The sequence below is a fragment of the Armigeres subalbatus genome, chromosome 3, assembly GCF_024139115.2.
Source record: "Armigeres subalbatus isolate Guangzhou_Male chromosome 3, GZ_Asu_2, whole genome shotgun sequence".
Classification (NCBI taxonomy): Eukaryota; Metazoa; Arthropoda; class Insecta; order Diptera; family Culicidae; genus Armigeres; species Armigeres subalbatus.
The window spans coordinates 138,690,680-138,711,404 of NC_085141.1; the positions used below are offsets into that span (position 1 = coordinate 138,690,680).

The 20,725-nt window shown below is 41.9% G+C and overlaps 1 long non-coding RNA gene across 1 annotated transcript; it reads right to left on the reverse strand.

Annotated features, from left to right (window-relative positions):
- Positions 1-19,654: 19,654 nt before the first annotated feature.
- On the reverse strand, positions 19,655-20,496 carry LOC134226711 (uncharacterized). Its single transcript, XR_009983543.1, has 4 exons — positions 20,375-20,496; positions 20,216-20,318; positions 20,017-20,157; positions 19,655-19,959 (listed from the first exon to the last, which is right to left on the reverse strand). It is a non-coding gene; the product is annotated as an uncharacterized LOC134226711 (long non-coding RNA).
- Positions 20,497-20,725: the final 229 nt, after the last annotated feature.

Here is a 20,725-nt window from a genome sequence, read left to right on the forward strand (position 1 = left end):
AGAAGTAAAATGAGATGGATTATTGGTTTAAAGATATATTAAATTTCTTTCAATATTCAGAGGTGTACATGTACCAGATAGGGTGTCTTACCCATTCCCGGCCTAACATGCGTATGATTGCGACTTCTGTTAAAAAAATAGCTATTCTTGCTAAACGTCGTTTGAAAAAGCTTTTATTTGATTTAAATTAACGAGGTGTAGCACGTATTTCAGTCGCAACGAATGCTTTTCCGGCAAACTTGAATTTAATTCCCGGCATAAGCGATTTTCACTCAATCTCTCAACATCTTACTCTTATTCTCTCTCGGGACGGTGGAAAATGAGACGTAAACAAAAAAAATATGCACGTTCCACGACAACGTGATGCCAGATGGAATTATTCATAATAATTTATATTTAGTTGAGAAGATATATTCACTCATCCAAATTCCTTCCAATCACTTAAAAACAATATCTTTTTCACTTTTTGAAATCGAGATAATTATAAATAACATGATAGCGTCAACGTATTAGACAGATAAAAGATTATTTCCTCCTGGCTCCTGGCCTTTTTAACAATTCTTCCATGTGTGCTGGAGTGTCGGACTCGACCGTACCGGTAATACCGACTAAACTCCCTTGGGCTCCGCCATCGTTTCCCCAGGGACATGCCTCCCAGCACTACTTCTGGAGGATGGCAGTACTTAACGTACTCGCTCACACAGGCACTCGTCCCATGCGAGTCTTACTTTGGTGCTCGCTCTATCACACCTTCTAGCTCTCCCTACACGCTCTATCACGCCCTGTGAGTCTGACTTGTGTGCTCACCCCTATCTTACCATGTGAGTCTGACTTGGACCTTTTATGTACCATGTGAGATTAACTTGTATGCTCACTAGGGTGGTTAAAAAAATTGATTTTGCTCCACAGCGCTCATCTGATTCTTTACCATGTTATGAGTGTCCTCTGAAAATTTGAGCTCATTTGGATTAAAACTAATTTAGCACAAGCCGTTTCAAGTTTGCATGCAAATTAGTATGAGGAAGTTTATTTTTTCATTATACTGTTAATGACGCTTCCCCATCAAGCGCAGGTTAAAAGAAAACCTATATAACTAAAAGGAATACTCAACAGCTTTCACTCAGTGAAAACCGCATCTTAATTGATCGTTCCAATAATTAGTAATCGAATTTAATCTATACCGTTGTTTTCTGGAGCTAATTGTGTAACTCATCAACAGGCAACATTGCTGCTCGTGGCGCGAAAGATAGCACACGCAAATTCTGGCTACTATGTTGCACTGCACATTTCAGTGATGCCCTCAAAGAAGTTTAACGATCATGACTAAAGATTCGCAACCTGTCTTAAAATCGATTACTAATTATTGGGGCGATTAATCAACGTGCGGTTTTCGTTGGGTGAAAGCTGTTGAGTATTCCTTTTAGCTATGTAGGTTTTCTTTCAACCTGCGCTTAACCCTTATGCGGCCAACAAAAAAAACACACGTGGATGGCCGACAGGGTACCCGTGCACAGTGTTGCTTTTTGTCGATTTCGTGCGCTTTTTTAATAGCATCGTTTCTGTTGATTTTTTCGCTGTAGTTTGTTTGGAGGAAACGTTAGATATCATAAAGGGCTTTTTTTGAGAAAATCTGTGAAATGATTAATCCACCTAAAGTGAGATAAAAATTTTACTTTTTCACCTAAACCATATATATGCGCCTAGTGTCTTCGAGAAAGTTGTAGCGGATGGTATTTTAGGCCACTTTGCCAAAAATCATGTATCTGTGACTTATACTTTACTAGATATGTGACATTTACCGTGGAAGGCCCTAAAATCAGTTTTTTGAGCATAACTTTTTTATATGTTTCAGGCACTTTTACACCCTTCTACAAAGTTGTTTGGCTAATAAAATACACGTTTTTGTAGAACATTGCAAGCTCTATCTCTTAAAATTGATAAGTTATTTGAGAAAATATGTTTTTCTAGGGTATTTGAGAATCGTATAACTTGGTCTGGCGCAAAATGGCGCAGACAACTTTTAGTTCTCTGAAGCTGCTGTATGTTGACTCTTGCCTAGCGATTGAAGCTTGTGTTTACACGAAATTACAAACAGAGTTATATAGATTTTTAAATTTTCTTGTTTTGGCCTTACTCGTACACTAAGATTATGTATAGGCTATAGGATCCTTTTAAAACCAATATTTGATGGTGGCCCATAAGCCCATAGTGTTATATAGAAATTCGATAAACTGAGCTGATGTCTATATGTGTGTATGAGTGTATGTGTGTATGTGTAGACATTTAAAAGACACCTTTTTTGCCTTTCTCGTACACTAAGTGCAAAACTAAAAGACTTTTTATTAAGACTAGATATACACATAGTGTCTTCAGGAAAGCTGTGGATAGTATTTTGAGCCATATTGCCAAGACACCCCATGTCTAACTATTATACTTTAAAAATATGTGACTTTTTCAATGGAAGATCCTAAAATCACATTTTTTATCATAACTTTTTCTATTTTTCCAAGACTTTTCCAACCTTCTACAAAGTTATTTGTCAAACAAAACTACACGGTTTTGTGGAACATTGCGAAGCGCTATCTCTTAAAGCTTAAAAGTTATAATGAAAAAGGTGTTTTTCCTAGGGGTGTTCAGAAAGCAAATAGCCTGTTCCGGCGCAAAATGGCCCACAAAACTTTTTAGGATTCAGAAACTACTGTTCTTCTACTTTTCTCTAGTGATTGAAACTTATGTTTACACGAAATTACACGTGTGTTATATAGATTTCAAACTTCCTCTACAAATCACAGAAACATAAGTTTCAATCACTAGAGAAAAGTAGAAGAACAGTAGTTTCTGAATCCTAAAAAGTTTTGAACCGACTACGCCAACAAACTGTTTGAAAATTGGAAAAAAAAAAATTGCCTATTCCTTACAATTTTGATAAAGTACAAAACAAAAAATTCTAAGCAATTTTCAACCGATTTGGATAATTTTGACAGTTTTGGAAACAGAAACTCATATACTTTTGCTAATTGTCAATGTTTACAGCTTATGCCCATGGTTATTCAAGAAATCTTTGAAGTAAGGCTTAAGAGTCTACATGCGTAACCAAAGGCCATTCAACCAGTTTCAAATATGCTACAAGCTCTTTGCGCTTCTTAGAATTGAAGGTGTTCACAGTATATGCTTCGGGTAATGCAAAAATCCCTGAAATGAGGTCTTAGTCTTCCTAGAAATCTCTGGAGTAAAGCCTAAAGATCTATCGCGTTACCAAAGGCCTATAATGCAAATTCAAATACGGTACATGCTCTTCGTGGTACTTAGCATAGAATGCGTTCACAGTATATGTTCCGAGTTATCCAAGAAATTTCTGAAGTAAGGCCTTAAGGTCTACACTCGTAACCATGGGTCTATGGACTTGTCTCAAAAGTGGTACATGCTCTTTGCGCATCTTGAAATCAAATGTGATCACTACATATGTTCTGCGCTATCGAAGAAATCTCTCGGATAAGTCCTCTGGCGCCTTTATTGCATATGTTCATGGTCATCCAAGAAAACCCTGGAAAAGGCCTTCAGGTCTACACGCGTAACCAGAGATCTTTTGGATTGTTTCAAAAGTGGTGCATGCCCTTTGTGGTACATAGAAAAGAGCGTTTTCATTGCATATGTTGATGGTCATCCAAGGAAACTCTGAAAAGGACTTAAGATCTACACACGTAACCAAAGATCTCTCAGATTTTTTCAAAAGTGTTGCAGGCCCTTTGTGGTACATAGAATAGATTGCGTCCATTACATAGTTTCATGGTCATCCAAGAAAACCCTGGAATAGGCCTTTAAATCTACATGGGTACCCAGAGATCTTTTGGCTTGTTTCAAAAGTGGTACATGCCCTTTGTGGTACATATAATAGAATACGTCCATTGCATATGTTTATGGTCTTCCAAGAAAATGCTAGAATAGGCCTCAGGATCTTCACACGTAACCAGATACCTTTCGGATTGTTTCAAAAGTGGCATATGCCCTTTGTGGTACATAGAATATACCGCTTTCATTGCATATGTTCATGGGTATCCAAGAGAACACTTGAACAATCATCAAGAACTTCACGCGTAACCAGAGTTCTTTCGGCCGGTTGAATAGTTATACATGCCTTTTATTGTACGTAGAATAGAATGCACCCATTTTAAATGTTCATGGTCATCAAAGAAAACCCTGAAGTAAGGCATTAGGATCTACACCAGAGATATATCAGCCTGTCTTAAATTTGGTACATGTCTTTGGGGCCCATGAATAAAATGCGTTCATGGCATATGCTAATGGTCATCCTAGAAATGTATGGAGTAAGACTTCTAGGCTTACACGAATATCTAGAGGGTCTTTAAGGTCACTCCTTACGGAATCCAAGTTTCAAAGTGCTCGCGTTTTCGGGGGCACACCACTCGATACGGAAGCAACGCACAACTGTCATTTTTATTACACAGGATTTTGTTTTTACACGATTTTTTTTCACTCGTATTTTTATTCGTGTGACTTCAATTTGCCACCAAAAGCTTTGCAACATGTTTCAAAAAATCCTAAATAATTCAAAGAAAAATCACATGGTAATTAATATGCGTCAAGCATTTAGGATGGGTGAAAAATTAAGAAAGTGTAAATCGTGTAAAAATAAAATCCAGTGTATTTCACGCATGCTGCGACGCAGCAAAGCTAAATCAACAAAAAAATACAGTTGTGCGCCGCCTCCGTATCGATTGGTGTGCCCCCGAAAACGCGAGCACTTTGAAACTTGGATTCCGTGAGGAGTGTCCTTAATCTAATTTTAATATGGTACATGATCTTTGCGATATTAGCCCGTTTTTTCCCTCACGTTCTCGGCGTGAAGTTGTATCGTTCCAATTTATTAACATTTTGCATTTCCAAAGCATAGACAACTTCATATTAGTGCTATCAATGAAGTTTGTATACTACCTGGAACCAACAACAACAAGACAACAATAACTACTAGGAATGCTAATATATCAAGATGAGGCTTCACATCTTGTTTATTCTTCAATAACTGCCCAGAGCTAATGACAACAACTTGTACTACTTGAAATGCAAACATATACCAATAGCCTTCCGTTCGTGGGTTGATCTACAGATCATTCCTATATGGAGTTCATAGACTACCTAGTACCATGGCAAAAACAAAAACTACATCGTACGTTCGATAACTGCAAGTCATTTAACTGCAATTCGATAGTTGCAACAGTTTTACAGTTATCGAGCCGCTAAACTTCAAACCGAGGACAGACTCAATGACAGCTGCATTGCGCTGCACACTTCTCTTGCATTTGACGTCGATTGACAACCGTTTGACGTCTAGAGTGCGTTGCAGTTAACGAACGGCATTCGATAACTGAAGTAAACATTTTGTCATTCTCCGACTTTGTCTACCCTGATTTTTGCCTAACCTGATTTTGTCACGTTTTCGACCCAATTTGCCGCAAACAAGAAAGATTTTCATGAAATAACTTTCACTGCCTGTAGCTTATTATGAATGATTTATGAGTACCTGTTAATAAGTTTGTAAGTCTCTTCGACAAAAAAAAATACGGATTCCATTTACGTATTTTGCCTTGCCTTCATTACGGAGCCCACGCCAATGAAAATAACTACTTAAAATACAAACATATACCAAGAAGGGGTCTCACAACTTGTTTATTTTAAATAAGTGCCTCCATTAAGGAGGTTGATCCATTGACCTTGACTCTATTCCATAGACTACCTGGAGCTCAAGACAACAACAAGAACTACTTGGAATACAAACATATACCAAGATGGGGTCACAAAACTTGTTTATTCTTCGATAACTGCCTCCATTACGGAGATTGATCTACAGAACTTCGGTGGGGTTTGGTCCCACGAAACCAGTACGCTAGACAGGTGTTTTCCCTACTAAGCTACGAAGGACCTTCGTCGACCTCCGCATCTTAGCGGGTACTGATGAAACCAAATTCACAGCACCGGGCATGTAGCCGAACTCTCGTAATATATTCTCAGAACTAACTCTCTCATATATGTTTTTGTATAATGCCAACCAAGTAGGATGAGTATTTAGTATTATCTGGCTCCTACACACTTGCTTCATCACCAACGGCGCTCGATGAAGTAGGGTTGTGTGAGATTGTACCAGTTGGTCGTCAGATCCCAACCCGACCACATAAGCGAAGAGAGATCGTTTTTCGAGTTTAGTACATTCAAAGTTAATTGCCTATTTTCCGGGTATTGGGCCACCCGGAGTGGAAATTAATTACTATGTCTGAAACTCGATTATGCATATGCTATCTCATGTTGTGATAGATTAAGTTCGGAAAAGGTATTGGAGGAAAACCGCTACCTTCCGTCCCTCCCAGTTGTTCTTCAATAACTGCATCCGTTACGGAGGTTGATCCACCGACCTTGACTCTATGGAGTTCGTAGACTACCTGGAGTCCTCGACAACAAAAAGAACTACTTGGAATACACACATATACCAAGAAGGGGTCGCGCAACTTGTTTATTCTTCGATAACTGCCTCCGTTACGGAGATAGATCCAAATATCTTGAGTGTATGGAGTTCGTAGACTACCTGGAACTCACGACAACAACAAGAACTACATGAAAAACAAACATATACCAAGAAGGGGTCACACAACTTGTTTATTTTTCAATAACTGCCTCCATTACGGAGATCGATCCACCGACCTTGAATCTATGGAGTTTGTAGACTACCTGGAGCCAACGACAACAACAAGAACTACTTGGAATACAAACATATATCAAGAAGGGGTCACAAAACTTGTTTATTCTTCAAACGCTGCCTCCGTTACCGAGGTCGATCCCCAGACCTTGACTCTATGGAGTTCGTAGACTACCTGGAGTCTTCGACAACAACAAGAACTACTTGGAATACACACATATACCAAAAAGGGGTCACAACTTGTTTATTCATCGATAACTGCCTCCATTACGGAGATTGTTCCGAAGACCTTGACTGTATGGAGTTCGTAGACTATCCGGAACTCACGACAACAACAAGAACTGCATGAAAAACAAACATATGTCAAGAAGGGTCACAAAACATGTTTATTCTTCAATAACTACCTCCATTACGGAGGTTGATCCACCGACCTTGAATCTATGAAGTTCGTAGATTACCTAGAGCCCGCGACAACAACCAGAACTACTTGGAATACAAACATATGCCAAGAAGGGGTCACACAACTTGTTTATTCTTCGATAACTCATTATGGAGATTGATTCGAAGACCTTTACTGTGTGGAATTCATAGACTACCTGGAACTCACGACAACAACAAGAACTTCATGAAAAACAGATATATATATATCAAGAAGGGGTCACACAGCTTGTTTATTCTTCATTAACCGCCTCCATTACGGAGGTTGATCCACAGACCTTGAATTTATGGAGTTTGTAGACTACCTGGAACCAATGACAACAACAAGAATTACTTGGAATACAAACAAATACCAAGAAGGAGTCACACAACTTGTTTATTCTTCAATAACTGCCTCCGTTGCTGAGGTTGATCAACAGATCTTGACTCTATGGAGTTCGTAGACTACCTGGAGCCCACGACAACAACAAGAACTACTTTGAATACAAACATATACCAAAAAGGGGTCACGCAACTGGTTTATTCTTCGATAACTGCCTCCATCACGGAGATTGATCCGAAGACCTTGACTGTATGGAGTTCGTAGACTACCTTGAACTCACGACAACAACAAGAACTACATGAAAAACAGATATATATCAAGGAGGGGTCACACAGCTTGTTTATTCTTCAATAACTGCCTCCGTTACTGAGGTTGATCCACAGATCTTGACTCTATGGAGTTCCTAGACTACCTGGAGCCCACGACAACAACAAGAACTACTTTGAATACAAACATATACCAAAAAGGGGTCAGGCAGCTGGTTTATTCTTCGTTAACTGCCTCCATTATGGAGATTGATCCGAAGACCTTGCCTGTATGGGGTTTGTAGACTACTTGGAATCAATGATAGCAACAAGAACTCCTTGGAATGCAAACATGTTTTAAGAAAAGGTCATTGGATGACCCGGAACATATACTGTGAATTCGTTTTGAATTTACACGATAGACAAAGGTCTATCGTGTAAATTTACGTTAGCAGACCATAAGATCTTATTCCAGAGATTTTTGGATGACTTAGGCCTTACTCCAGGGGTTTTTGGAGACCCAGAATATATACTGTGAACACCGACTATTCTAAGAAGCGCAATGAGCATGTAATATATTAGAAACTGGTTGATAGTCCTTCGGTTACGTGTGTAGACTCTCAAGCCTTACTTCAAAGATTTCTTGTATAACCATGGACAAAAGCTGTAAACCTTGACTATGGGCAAAAAGTATATGAGTTTCTATTTCCAAAACTGTCAAAATTATCTAAATCGGTTGAAAATTGTTAAAGTTATGAAAATATCAATTTAGTGGAACACGGGTACCCTGTCGGCCATCCACGTGGTAAAAAAAATCAGATGCCCCTCCCCACGTCCCTCCTCACTGTATCAACGTGATTTTCTCACAGATGCTACATTTTATGGAGTTCTTAGATGTCACCGAGTTTCAGCTTTCAGCTATAAAAATTCATTGAAATATCACCACTTGAATTTGAAAAAGGAACACGGGTACCCCGTCGGCCGCATAAGGGTTAATGGGTTACAGTATAATGAAAAAATAAACTTCCCCACACAGATAAAAATATGTTGTGATTTTAAATGTATTTTCATGCACATATTTGGAGCAGGCAAATAAATGCAATATTCAATCGATCTTACTGTTCTGTTAAATCAAAATAAACTTAAACGGTGCTTTCTAGTAAAATTCAGTCAAATTTTATTGAATATTGAATGTTAATTCGTTTGATGGGTTCAGCTGCAATTGTACACGTCGTTGAATATTCAAAACTATTTGCTGTGCATACTAATTTGCATGCAAACTTGAAACGGCTTGTGCTAAATCAGTTTTAATCCAAAAGAGCTCAAATTTTCAGAGGACACTCAGAACATGGCAAAGAATCAGATGAGCACTGTGGAGCAAAATCGATTTTTTGAACCACCCTAATGCTCACCCAACCACCTGGTTCGCGCTTAGGCACTCCACGCTTATACTCGCGCTAACGCTCTTTCGACCGGTTCGCGCTGACTAGTTCCACCCTAGTCGACCCTAACTCTCGCTCTGGCATCTCTTGTGGGACTTTTTACATAGGTTCCCACTTCTGGCATACCATGTGAGTCTGACTTGGATGCTCACCTCCCTCGTACCATGTGAGACTAACTCACCTCAAACATGCCATGTGAGTCTGACTTTTGTGCTCACTTCTTTCACACCATGTGAGACTGACTTGGATGCTTCTCCACGTTCGGCGCTTTTCGCTCTAGCTAGTCAATCACAAGTTAATGCTTGTCGATTGCTGCTCGGCGCGCCAGATTCTCTGCAGACTACAGGCAATCTGGGTGGTTGCAGTCGAGACTGCGTTCCACTTCTCCACCGTTTGACATTCTCTGGATAAGGTTATCCGGAGTTGTGTCCCGGCCACAGACTTCTAGCATTGCTCTTCTTTCGGCGTCGAAGCGAGGACATACGAACAGTATGTGCTCTGCAGTTTCGTCAACACCTGAGCATTCAGGGCATACGTTGACCTCTGCGTGCCCAAACCTGTGGAGGTACTGTCGGAAACAGCCATGGCTTGACAGAAATTGTGTCAGATGGAAGTGAACTTCCCCATGAAGTCTCCCCACCAAGCTTGATATGTTAGGAATCCGCCGGTGAGTCCACCTACTTTTCGAGGAGTTATCCCACTCGCGTTGCCATCTAGCAACCGAAGTCACCCTGAAACGCTCGCGGACTCCTCTGGTGCCACGTAGCTCAAAACACTCCTCGTCTTCTCGAATGACCAGCCGACCGACATCATGCTCGCTATCATACAGGATGCGTCGTGCGATACCGTGCGGAAGGCAGATATCACTCCGAGACACATCAAGTAGGTGCTCTCCAGTTTCTGTAGGTACCTGGTTACCCTCAGTACTTTCGCCCAAGACGGGCCACCGTACCTAAGAATAGATGCGGCAACGCCTGCCAGTAGCCTACGTCTACTGGCGCACACCTTGGAGCTGTTGGACATCATCCTCGATAATGCCGCCACAGCAGTCGAAGCCTTCTTGCACGCATATTCGACATGGCTCCCGAAGGTGAGCTTGTCGTCTATGATGACCCCAAGAATCTTCAGACTCCGCTTTGAAGTGATCGCGACGTCTCCCACTTGAACAACTGCATGTTGTGCCGACTTACGGTTGTTAACGATGTTGAGCGAGTTCGAGGCCGAGGTTAGTTCTACTTCGGGAATTGACTCCCCGTAAACCTCTAGAGTTACATCGTCGGCAAAGCCTACGATCTTCACACCAGGAGGGAACTTTAGCTTCAGTGCCCCGTCATACATTAGGTTCCATAGTACCGGGCCCATAATTGACCCTTGCGGGACTCCTGCGGTAATAGGAACGCTTTTCTGACCGGAATCGGTCTCGTATAACAGCACACGGTTCTGGAAGTAGCTTTCCTCGCCTTTTCCTTTGGATCGCTACAACTGCAGTCTTTAGCACTGAGTTGATAGCGTCCACTGTGGACTTACCCTTCCGAAAACCAAACTGGTTGCTCGACAGACCATCCGTACCTTCTGCGTACGGGGTGACCCTATTGAGGATGATCCTCTCTAGCAATTTACTCGTCGTGTCGATCAGGCATATTGATCTGTACGCCGACGGGTCGCCCGGAGGCTTCCCGGCCTTCGGCAGGAGTACCAACTTCTGCTTTTTCCATCTCTCAGGGAAACGACATTCGTCTAGGCATCTCTGCATAGCTAGCCTGTTTGCGCTGTTTGGGACTCCATAAGGCCCTGGGGCTTTGTTCGTCACCAGGGTACTAGCCACTGCGAGTAACTCTTCATTCGTCACCGGAGCCACCATTTCGGCCACACTCCCAGCACCTTGCAGTGCAGGAGGCCAGGGACTTATGGCTCGGGACGGGAATAGTACTTCGATAATCCTCGCCAACCGGTCCGGTGACCATTCGGGGGTGTAGAGCCCCTTTTGGTCTTGGCCATAACGATCCTGTAGGCGTCGCCCCACGGATTCGAGTTGGCACAAAAGATATTTTAGTTACTAGATAAAGATTGTCGCTTCGGTTCCCTTTGTTCTGCTGTCCGGAAAATGTCCGTCAAATCGTATGGATTTTCCTTCTTTGACATTTAGCTCCCCTATCCTCGCCAGCAAAAGATGTTCCGGACAGCGACGACAGCGACAATCTTTATCTAATAACTAAAATATCTTTTGTTGGCACCCTCACACAGGTTGTCGATGCACGCTCTCTTGCTGCTCTTGATGGCCTTGTTAAGGGCCAATCTCGCAGCTCGGAACACTTCACGGCGAGCTGCTCTTTCCTCCTCAGTGCGAGCTCGTTGCGTCCTACGTCTAGCCTTCTTCATCTTCTTCTTCTTCTTATTGGCATTACATCCCCACACTGGAACAAAGCCGCCTCGCAGCTTAGTGTTCATTAAGCAATTCCAAAGTTATTAACTGCGAAGTTTCTAAGCCAGGTTACCATTTTTGCATTTGTACATCATGATGCTAGCACGATAATACTTTTATGCCCAGGGAAGTCGAGACAATTTACAATCCGAAAATTGCCTATACCGGCACCGGGAATCGAACCCAGCCACCCTCAGCATGCTTTGTAGCCGCGCCACCCAGCCACCCTTGCTTAGTAGCCTTAAGGCAGGCTGATCGTAAGGCAGCAATTTCGGCACTCCACCAGTATGCCGGGCGTCGGCTCCTGGCCTTTAGGTACCACGATGCAGCTAGAAGTTCTTGGGCCGAGGTGATTTTTTGTTCGGATTGAGGATACAGTTTTAAATGTATTCTAATATGTTTATATAAGTGTTAGTGATACAAACAAATAGGAAGGATTGAAGTGCGTGAGTTAAAATAGCATTATTGTGTGGTGATTAACAGCTTCTAGCAATAATTGTATCGAGCAGTGTGACGATTTTCAGGTAGATGTTTATTTGATGATAGCGTTTTGTAAAAGTGGAAAGATTCACTCCGGCTCAGTGGTGTTGCAAAGAAGAGCGAATGTTTGATATCTATAGATATGTTTACATTTTTATTTTCTACGACGAGCTCGGTGGTTTAGTGGCTGCCGCTTCTGTCTTATAAGCAGGAGGTCGTGGGTTCAAATCCAGGCTCGTCCCTTTCCTACTTTGTATTTCTATCTTAGTTCTTTCTGTGTTTCACGTTCTACCGAAATGATTCCTACTATTATAACCTTCCACACAATCCGAAAACCTCTCGTGGCACCAATGAGAGGTCATAGATTTCTCTGCATCTTTCTTAAGTAGGTATCCAACTAACCATCCTTCCCCTTCCTCAGAATTCGCAAGGACGTGGCCAGGACAGATCTAGACTTTTGGAGAATGGATTACTTCCATCTAAGATATAGTGATTAGTCCCAAATCAACATATGTGGAACTGTCATACAATAGTCTTGGCTTGTACCACCTACGAATTTGTGCGAAATGCTCAATGCTAATGCTAATATGTATACATTTTTATTTTCTATAATTGGGTCAATTAGGAGTAAAATAAATGATTAAAAAATATTAAATATTGTGCGAGATAAATGGGAGACTATTTATAATTATTAACTAACGGCTTCCAAACAGTATAAATCATTAGTTTTCTGTCCAGTGAGCCGGGAATCGGGTCCATATATAGGCCCAAGTAGTGATTTACCTTACAGATAAAAATATGTTGTGATTTTAAATATATTTCCATGCACTTATTTGGAGCATGCAAATAAACAAAACATTCAGTTGATCTTATTGTTATTTTGAATCAAAATTAATTAAACTGTGAATGCTTGTAACACCTCGAAAGATTCTTGTACGATCATAAGCGATGTTTCTGAAGACTGCTAATGGTTCGAATTCCTAAAAGTTAGTGATATTGGCTTGAAACCATTAAATATTTTATCGAATTGACGGAAATACATCACTTCTGGAAATTCGTTAAAGATGCTCTATAAACTCTGGGAATGTAATGATTGTCTTGATAATCAAAGGAAGTTTCATAGCCTATCTGAGGAATCTCTTGAAGTCAGATAGTATCTCTTTAAAGTCATTTTATAGATTTTATTATAGATTTGATAATCTATTTTTGTCCAACTCAAGTCTCGGAACGTGGCCGCGCCTCTGAGCGTGACCAAGTCACCAAGTGGTCGAGAAGAAGGAAGTTCAAAACTACATTATTTTTGCGTGATGCACTAAATTAATATTTCCTTTGTGGTTTTTGTAATCTTCTGTAATCTATTATCGAAAATTATTGAAGCGGTAAGGATTGCTTGTTTTGTTAGGAAATTTTACCGGAAAAAATTATGCAAATCCAAAACTTTTTTTTTATCTGACGTGACTTGTTCAGTGGTTTGAAGGAACTAACGGACATAGATGGGTCAATTAAAACTATATCTGGAAATGGAATGGCTATTCTACCTTCACTGTCATATAAGACGAGTTTAGTAAAATTCCATTTAATTACAATTTAACACTTTTACATATACGTATTTCGACCGATATACGATATAAGTGGGTCTCCAGTAGCCTTGCGAGCAAAGGCGTAGGATTGCCAATTTGGAGATGGCGAGTTCGATTCTCGGTCCGGTCTAGGATGTTTTCGGGTTGTATACGTATTAGGGTGTCCCAAAATTGGACAAAGTCTGGGATTTTGGGGGCTCAACCTTCAAATGAAAGCTTAGGGTAAAACAAAAGAAAAATTGTTCTACGAGAACTCTGGGAAATGACGTTTAGGGGTGGCCCCGACGCGTTTTATGAAAAAAGTGCATTTTTTATAGGTAACATCGAAAATACCGGTATATCGGAAAGAAATTCGATGAAACCCATCCATTTTATATTTTTTACATTTAACTTAGGGTCTATACTTTATGGTAAAACTTTGATACCGCATGTTTTAGCTCTATATATTTTTCACTGATGCTTTAAATGCCCAAAAATGATGAATTTTTCTTAATATTTTTTTTATTAATGCATCCAAAACGGGTATCCATCATAATGCTTTCGAAACTAGATATACATAGAAAGGTGGGGAATTTTATAACGAATATTTTGCTAAAAATAGCAACCTCCTATCTCTATCCGTTTAAAAGTTATTCACGATTTACTGCAGCTTGGAAAAAGACTTTTTGAAATTTCGGATCATAATACCTGGATCATGTTTAAGTAAAAAAACGCCTACTTTTCCATACCAACCAAATGAGCGCTTTAATAACCAATATAGTATTCATATGATTTGCATAAAATTGATTTTAATACTTATTTGAGTGTTATAATGGAAACCCAACGATGGACCAGCAGTAACATGACTGACTACAAATTGTTCAGTTAGTCTGGGTGAGTGCTCAAATAGATTGATGAATATGGTTTCAAAACTACCCATAGGTAGGTTCAGTTTTCGTGTCATGGTTTGTCGAGCTGTGCAATGTTTCTCGATAACATGGAAATTAGTTGTTTTGTGACCATCTTGATTTTTTGCAAGAACGATCATGTTAAGCAAATCCAACTAGATCATTTTGATATCGATTTGTCATATTTTACGCCATATTGAAGCTCATTTTACGCCATTGCAAAAAATAGTGTGTGCAACTAATTGCAAAACTCGATTTTATCAGCACTCATAGTATTTATCTCATTCGGCAAGCCTCGTTGGATAAACGTACAACCATGCTGATTAAATCATCTTTTTGCAACTACACAAATTACTATTATCATTATTATTTTATAATGCATATTGAAATATTTGGCATCTACCATCTACGGAATCTCTGGAAATAAGAAAAATCTACACTAATTACGAACTATTTTGCCTACCAATACTGAATACAATGATAAATTGATTGCATCGATAAATCGGGACCAAAATGATCCAGCCGGATTAACTTCACATGATCGTGCTGGTTAAAAAATCAAGTTGGTCAGAAAACAATTAATTTCCATGTTATCGTGAAACATTGCACAGCTCACCAAACCATGAAACGATAGCTGAACCTACCTATGGGTAGTTTTGAAACCATATTCATCAATCTATTTGAGTACTCACCCAGCTAACTGAACAATTTGTAGTCAGTCATGTTACTGCTGGTCCATCGTTGGGTTTCCATTATAACACTCAAATAAGTATTAAAATCAATTTTATGCAACTCATATGAATGCTATATTGGTTATTAAAGCACTCATTTGGTTGGTATGGAAAAGTAGGCGTTTCTTTACTTAAACATGATCCAGGTATTATGATCCGAAATTTCAAAAAGTCTTTTTCCAAGCTGCAGTAAATCGTGAATAACTTTTAAACGGATAGAGATAGAAGGTTGCTATTTTTAGCAAAATATTCGTCATAAAATTCCCCATCTTTCTATGTATATCTAGTTTCGAAAGCATTATGATGGATACCCGTTTTGGATGCAATAATAAAAAAATATTAAGAAAAATTCATCATTTTTGGGCATTTAAAGCATCAGTGAAAAATATATAGAGCTGAAACATGCGGTATCAAAGTTTTACCATAAAGTATAGACCCTAAGTTAAATGTAAAAAATATAAAATGGATGGGTTTCATCAAATTTCTTTCCGAAATACCGGTATTTTCGATGTTACCTATAAAAAATGCACTTTTTTCATAAAACGCGTCGGGGCCACCCCTAAACGTCATTTCCCAGAGTTGTCGTAGAACAATTTTTCTTTTGTTATACCCTAAGCTTTCATTTGAAGGTTGAGCCCCCAAAATCCCAGACTTGGTCCAATTTTGGGACACCCTAGTACTCATGCAATGGCGGGAATAGAAAAGCTTCCAATAAATAACGTACTTGACTCGACTTAGTCGGTGGTGGAATTAAATGGAATTGTACTAAACTCGTCTTATGACAGTGAAAACATTCCACTAAAAAGAGCTAAATAATTTTCTATTATAACCTTGTTGGGCTGCAAAATAATGGGTTGACATCAAGTGAGGTGAACCAAAGGTGGCGGCAGCACTACGAAGAACACCTGAATGACGATGTGGCAGACGAAGATGGCGGTATGGTGATGGACCTGGGAGAACGCACGCAGGAAATAATTTTGCCGGCTCCGGATCTCCAGGAAATCCAGGAGGAGATTGACCGGCTGAAGAACAACAAAGCCCCTGGGGTTGGCCAACTACCAGGAGAGCTATTTAAACACGGTGGTGAGGCACTGGCTAGAGCGCTGCACTGGGTCATTACCATGATTTGGGAGGAGGAAGTTTTGCCACAGGAGTGGATGGAAGGTGTCGTGTGTCCCATCTACAAAAAGGGCGATAAGCTGGATTGTAGCAATTACCGCGCAATCACATTGCTGAACGCCGCCTACAAGGTACTCTCCCAAATTTTATGCCGTCGACTAGCACCAACTGCAAGGGAGTTCGTGGGGCAGTACCAGGCGGGTTTTATGGGCGAACGCTCCACCACGGACCAGGTGTTCGCCATTCGCCAAGTACTGCAGAAATGCCGCGAATACAACGTGCCCACACATCATCTATTCATCGATTCCAAAACCGCATATGATGCAATCGATCGGGACCAGCTATGGCAGCTAATGCACGAACACGGTTTTCCGTATAAACTGACACGGTTGATCAAAGCGACGATGGATCGGGTGATGTGCGTAGTTCGAGTTTCAGGGGCATTCTCGAGTCCCTTCGAAACCCGCAGAGGGTTACGGCAAGGTGATGGTCTTTCGTGTCTGCTATTCAACATCTCTTTGGAAGGGGTAATACGAAGAGCAGGGATTAACACGAGTGGTACAATTTTCAATAAGTCCGTCCAGCTATTTGGCTTCGCCGACGACATAGATATTATGGCACGTAACTTTGATAAGATGGAGGAAGCCTACATCAGACAGAAGAGGGAAGCTAAGCGGATCGGACTAGTCATCAACACGTCGAAGACAAAGTACATGATAGGAAGAGGTTCAAGAGACGACAATGTGAGCCACCCACCGCGAGTTTGCATCGGTGGTGACGAAATCGAGGTGATAGAAGAATTTGTGTACTTGGGCTCACTGGTGACTGCCGAAAATGACACCAGCAGAGAAATTCGGAGACGCATAGTGGCTGGAAATCGTACGTATTTTGGACTCCGCAAGACGCTCCGATCGAATAGAGTTCGCCGCCGTACCAAACTGACAATCTACAAAACGCTCATTAGACCGGTAGTCCTCTACGGACACGAGACCTGGACGATGCTCGTGGAGGACCAACGCGCACTTGGAGTTTTCGAAAGGAAAGTGCTGCGTACCATCTATGGTGGGGTGCAGATGGCGGACGGTACGTGGAGGAGGCGAATGAACCACGAATTGCATCAGCTGCTGGGAGAACCATCCATCGTTCACACCTCGAAAATCGGACGACTGCGGTGGGCCGGGCACGTAGCCAGAATGTCGGACAGTAACCCGGTGAAAATGGTTCTCGACAACGATCCGACGGGCACAAGAAGGTGAGGTGCGCAGCGGGCAAGGTGGATCGATCAGGTGGAAGATGACTTACGGACCCTCCGTAGACTGCGTGGTTGGCGACGTGTAGCCATGGACCGAGCCGAATGGAGAAGACTCTTATATACCGCACAGGCCACTTCGGCCTTAGTCTGAATAAATAATAATAATCAAGTAAGGAGCGCCCAACAGAGCTCTGGTCCCCACAAGTTCCTATCTCACGCTTCCACGGGTCGTCCGATGACAAAAGACCGCCAGCTAAGGGTTGTGTACTTAGCTGGTAGTGCAGCCTGGGCAGTGTTGTCCTTCTGACATCAGCTAGAGTGAGAAGGTACGCCTCGAGCAACTGTTCACCAGGAGGTGCGCCTCAAACAGCGTCTGCCTGGTACCCAGCGGCTGATTAACGAAATGCTGTATCGCGTCAGCTATACCTAAGGTGACAGCCGCACCAGCGCGATGTAGGTAACGCGACCCCGGTAAGATAGCTTACTGAAGCCTCTCATATACCACGAAAAATGGAAATAGAAGAAAAAGAGAACGTTATTTTTGGCAACCGATCCGGCAACGAAATAAGGACTATTTTTATAAACTCGGTACCTGGAATGTCAGGACCCTAAATGAACCTGCATTAATCGATTAATCGTTGTGATGATCGATTAATCGAGATTTTATGACATCTCTAGATCCCACGACCAACACTGCATTCAAATATAACATCTATCACAGCAGCGGCAGAAAAGCAGAGCATGGAGATGGTTTTGTAGTGATGGGCAAGCAGATGAAGCGAGTGACACGGTGGAAACCCTTAGCGAACGATAAATCCGACGACGTGAAGGACACGTTTTATGCATGTCTTGATAAAGCCTGTGGAGAGTGCCCAAAGCATGACGTGAAAATTGTTATCGGAGACGCTAACGCTCAGGACTTTTTCCGTCCCATTATTAGGGAGAGCCTTCACTCCGTTACCAATGACAACGGCTAGTAAATTTCGCTGCTACCAGAGGAATGGTCATCATTAGCACCTATTTTGCATGAAAGAATATCCGAAAGCACACCTGGAGACTCTCAAATGGTGAAACTTGGAACCAGATAGACCATTTCTCGGATGTTATCGATGTGCGGACATTCAGAGTTCCGAACATTGACTCTGACCACTACCTCGTTGTCAGTAAAATACGATCACGATCATGTTGATGTCGAAATACGTATCTGTCAAGGTACAATCAAGTGGTGGAATTAAATGGGATGGTACAAACTCGTCTTATGACAAGTGACGATCACGGTTGTCAACTGTATAGAACGAAAGATCAGGGCGAACGATGCGTTACAACAACCAGCGATTGTCGACAGAAAGAGTATCGGCTGAGTATACCGCCAGAAGCACAACGAACGGATAAGTGCAATCAACGTTAGCGACAACATCAACGATCTTTGGGAGTCGATCCATGGAGCGGTGAGCACAACAGCACGAGAAGTGGTAGGCACTGCACATAGGCAATCCAGGACGGGTTGGTTCGATGTGGAGTATCAGAGAGTTACAGACGAGAAGAACGTTGTCAGAAGCCGGATGTTGGTGTCAGGTAACCGATCGAATAGAGATCGGCGCAAGGAAGCAAGAGCAGCCGAAAAACGAACCCACCGCAGGAAGAAGAAAGAATATCCCAAGCAACCAGAAGTTCAGATTTTACTTAAGTTTACTCTTAACCGAACTAATTGGTTCACTATGGTTCACATCAATCTCCAAGCATCCTTAACGGAACTTTAAAGTTCACTTTTACGCTCCCACCATACAAAAAAATACTTAAAATGTGAGCTGATTAAGCCAAAATAGCCCTTCTTATCCGAACTTCTGGTTGCTTGGGATGATGTTCCCTTAATCTTTCAACTCGTCCTCTCTGTGAGGCCGGGGACCCAAATTGAAATTAAGCGCAACCCAAAATACAAGGCATTATACAAGACTTTTATTCGTGCTAGCAAAAAGCCTAACTCTCCCTATCTCAATTTGAAACATCTTAACATTGAGGATAGAACTTAATCTAGTGGTTTTGCTCATCGACCGTTGTTAACACAAACCACAGATAAGCAGCGTTGCTCTGGTGACGCGTCGTGCCGTGCGCCTTGTCATTCGGTTGCCTTTGGGTATCTGCTTGCCCCAATTGCTACCGGTCGTCGGTCGCCCCTAGTCAGAGCCGCAGCTTGTGCCACTCCCAATCACCGCCACGCGTGGTAGAGACTCTCTCCAGCCGTCCCGTTCCGTACCCGTTCGATTCGCAGCCGGCCAGGCAATCGTTGGCCTCGGAGACCACCGTGTCGACGGATCTGTAGGTGCAAAACAAAACCCTATCGAGGACATTTCTATTAGATGCTGCCTCGAATCTTATGTTGCCACGAGCTTACCCTTTCTCGGGGTTGTTTAATCCGAAGACACCCTCTTAGGAATGGCCTTTCCGTGTCTCTTTCGTGCAGACCCTCTCGGCGCGGAACCGTTGCGGATAACGTCGGGTTAGTTCGTGGCTTACGGAAGCAATACAGCAATACCTGTCGTGTGCGAATTGTTGTCATCCAATGAGCTTTGGTTTCACGATGTATTACTTACGGTTTAAAGTAAGGTTGATCTTTTACGCGGAATTTCCTTGTTCTACACCGTTGCGGATGGTGACGGAGCAGTTTGCGATTCGCGGAGGTGGCTACAGCGATACCTGGCATGTGAAAATTGTTGTCATCAATGAGCCTCATGGTTGATCGTATTACTTACGATTTGTGACGTGTTGAATGGCGCTGATCGAAACACCGTGCTTACAAGGTTCTTTATGCGTAATCTCCTCGTTTGGCACGTATGCCGATGGTGTCGCCAGTGACGCCGACGTGACAAACGTTTCGGGGAATAATCCAGGCTCGTTTCGGCGAATATTCAACATGCAGGAACAAGATTCCGATTTTAATAGGCCGATTCCTTCTTGTCGGCTGATCACTCGGCTTCAGAGCACACAGACACACGCGGTATCGCGACCGTTCACTGCGATGGCTTTTTTACTTCTCTCATTTTTTTTCAGCTTTTTCTCTCCCGGCCGGAAATTCGCTGCAGATGACACGACACGTCACCCAT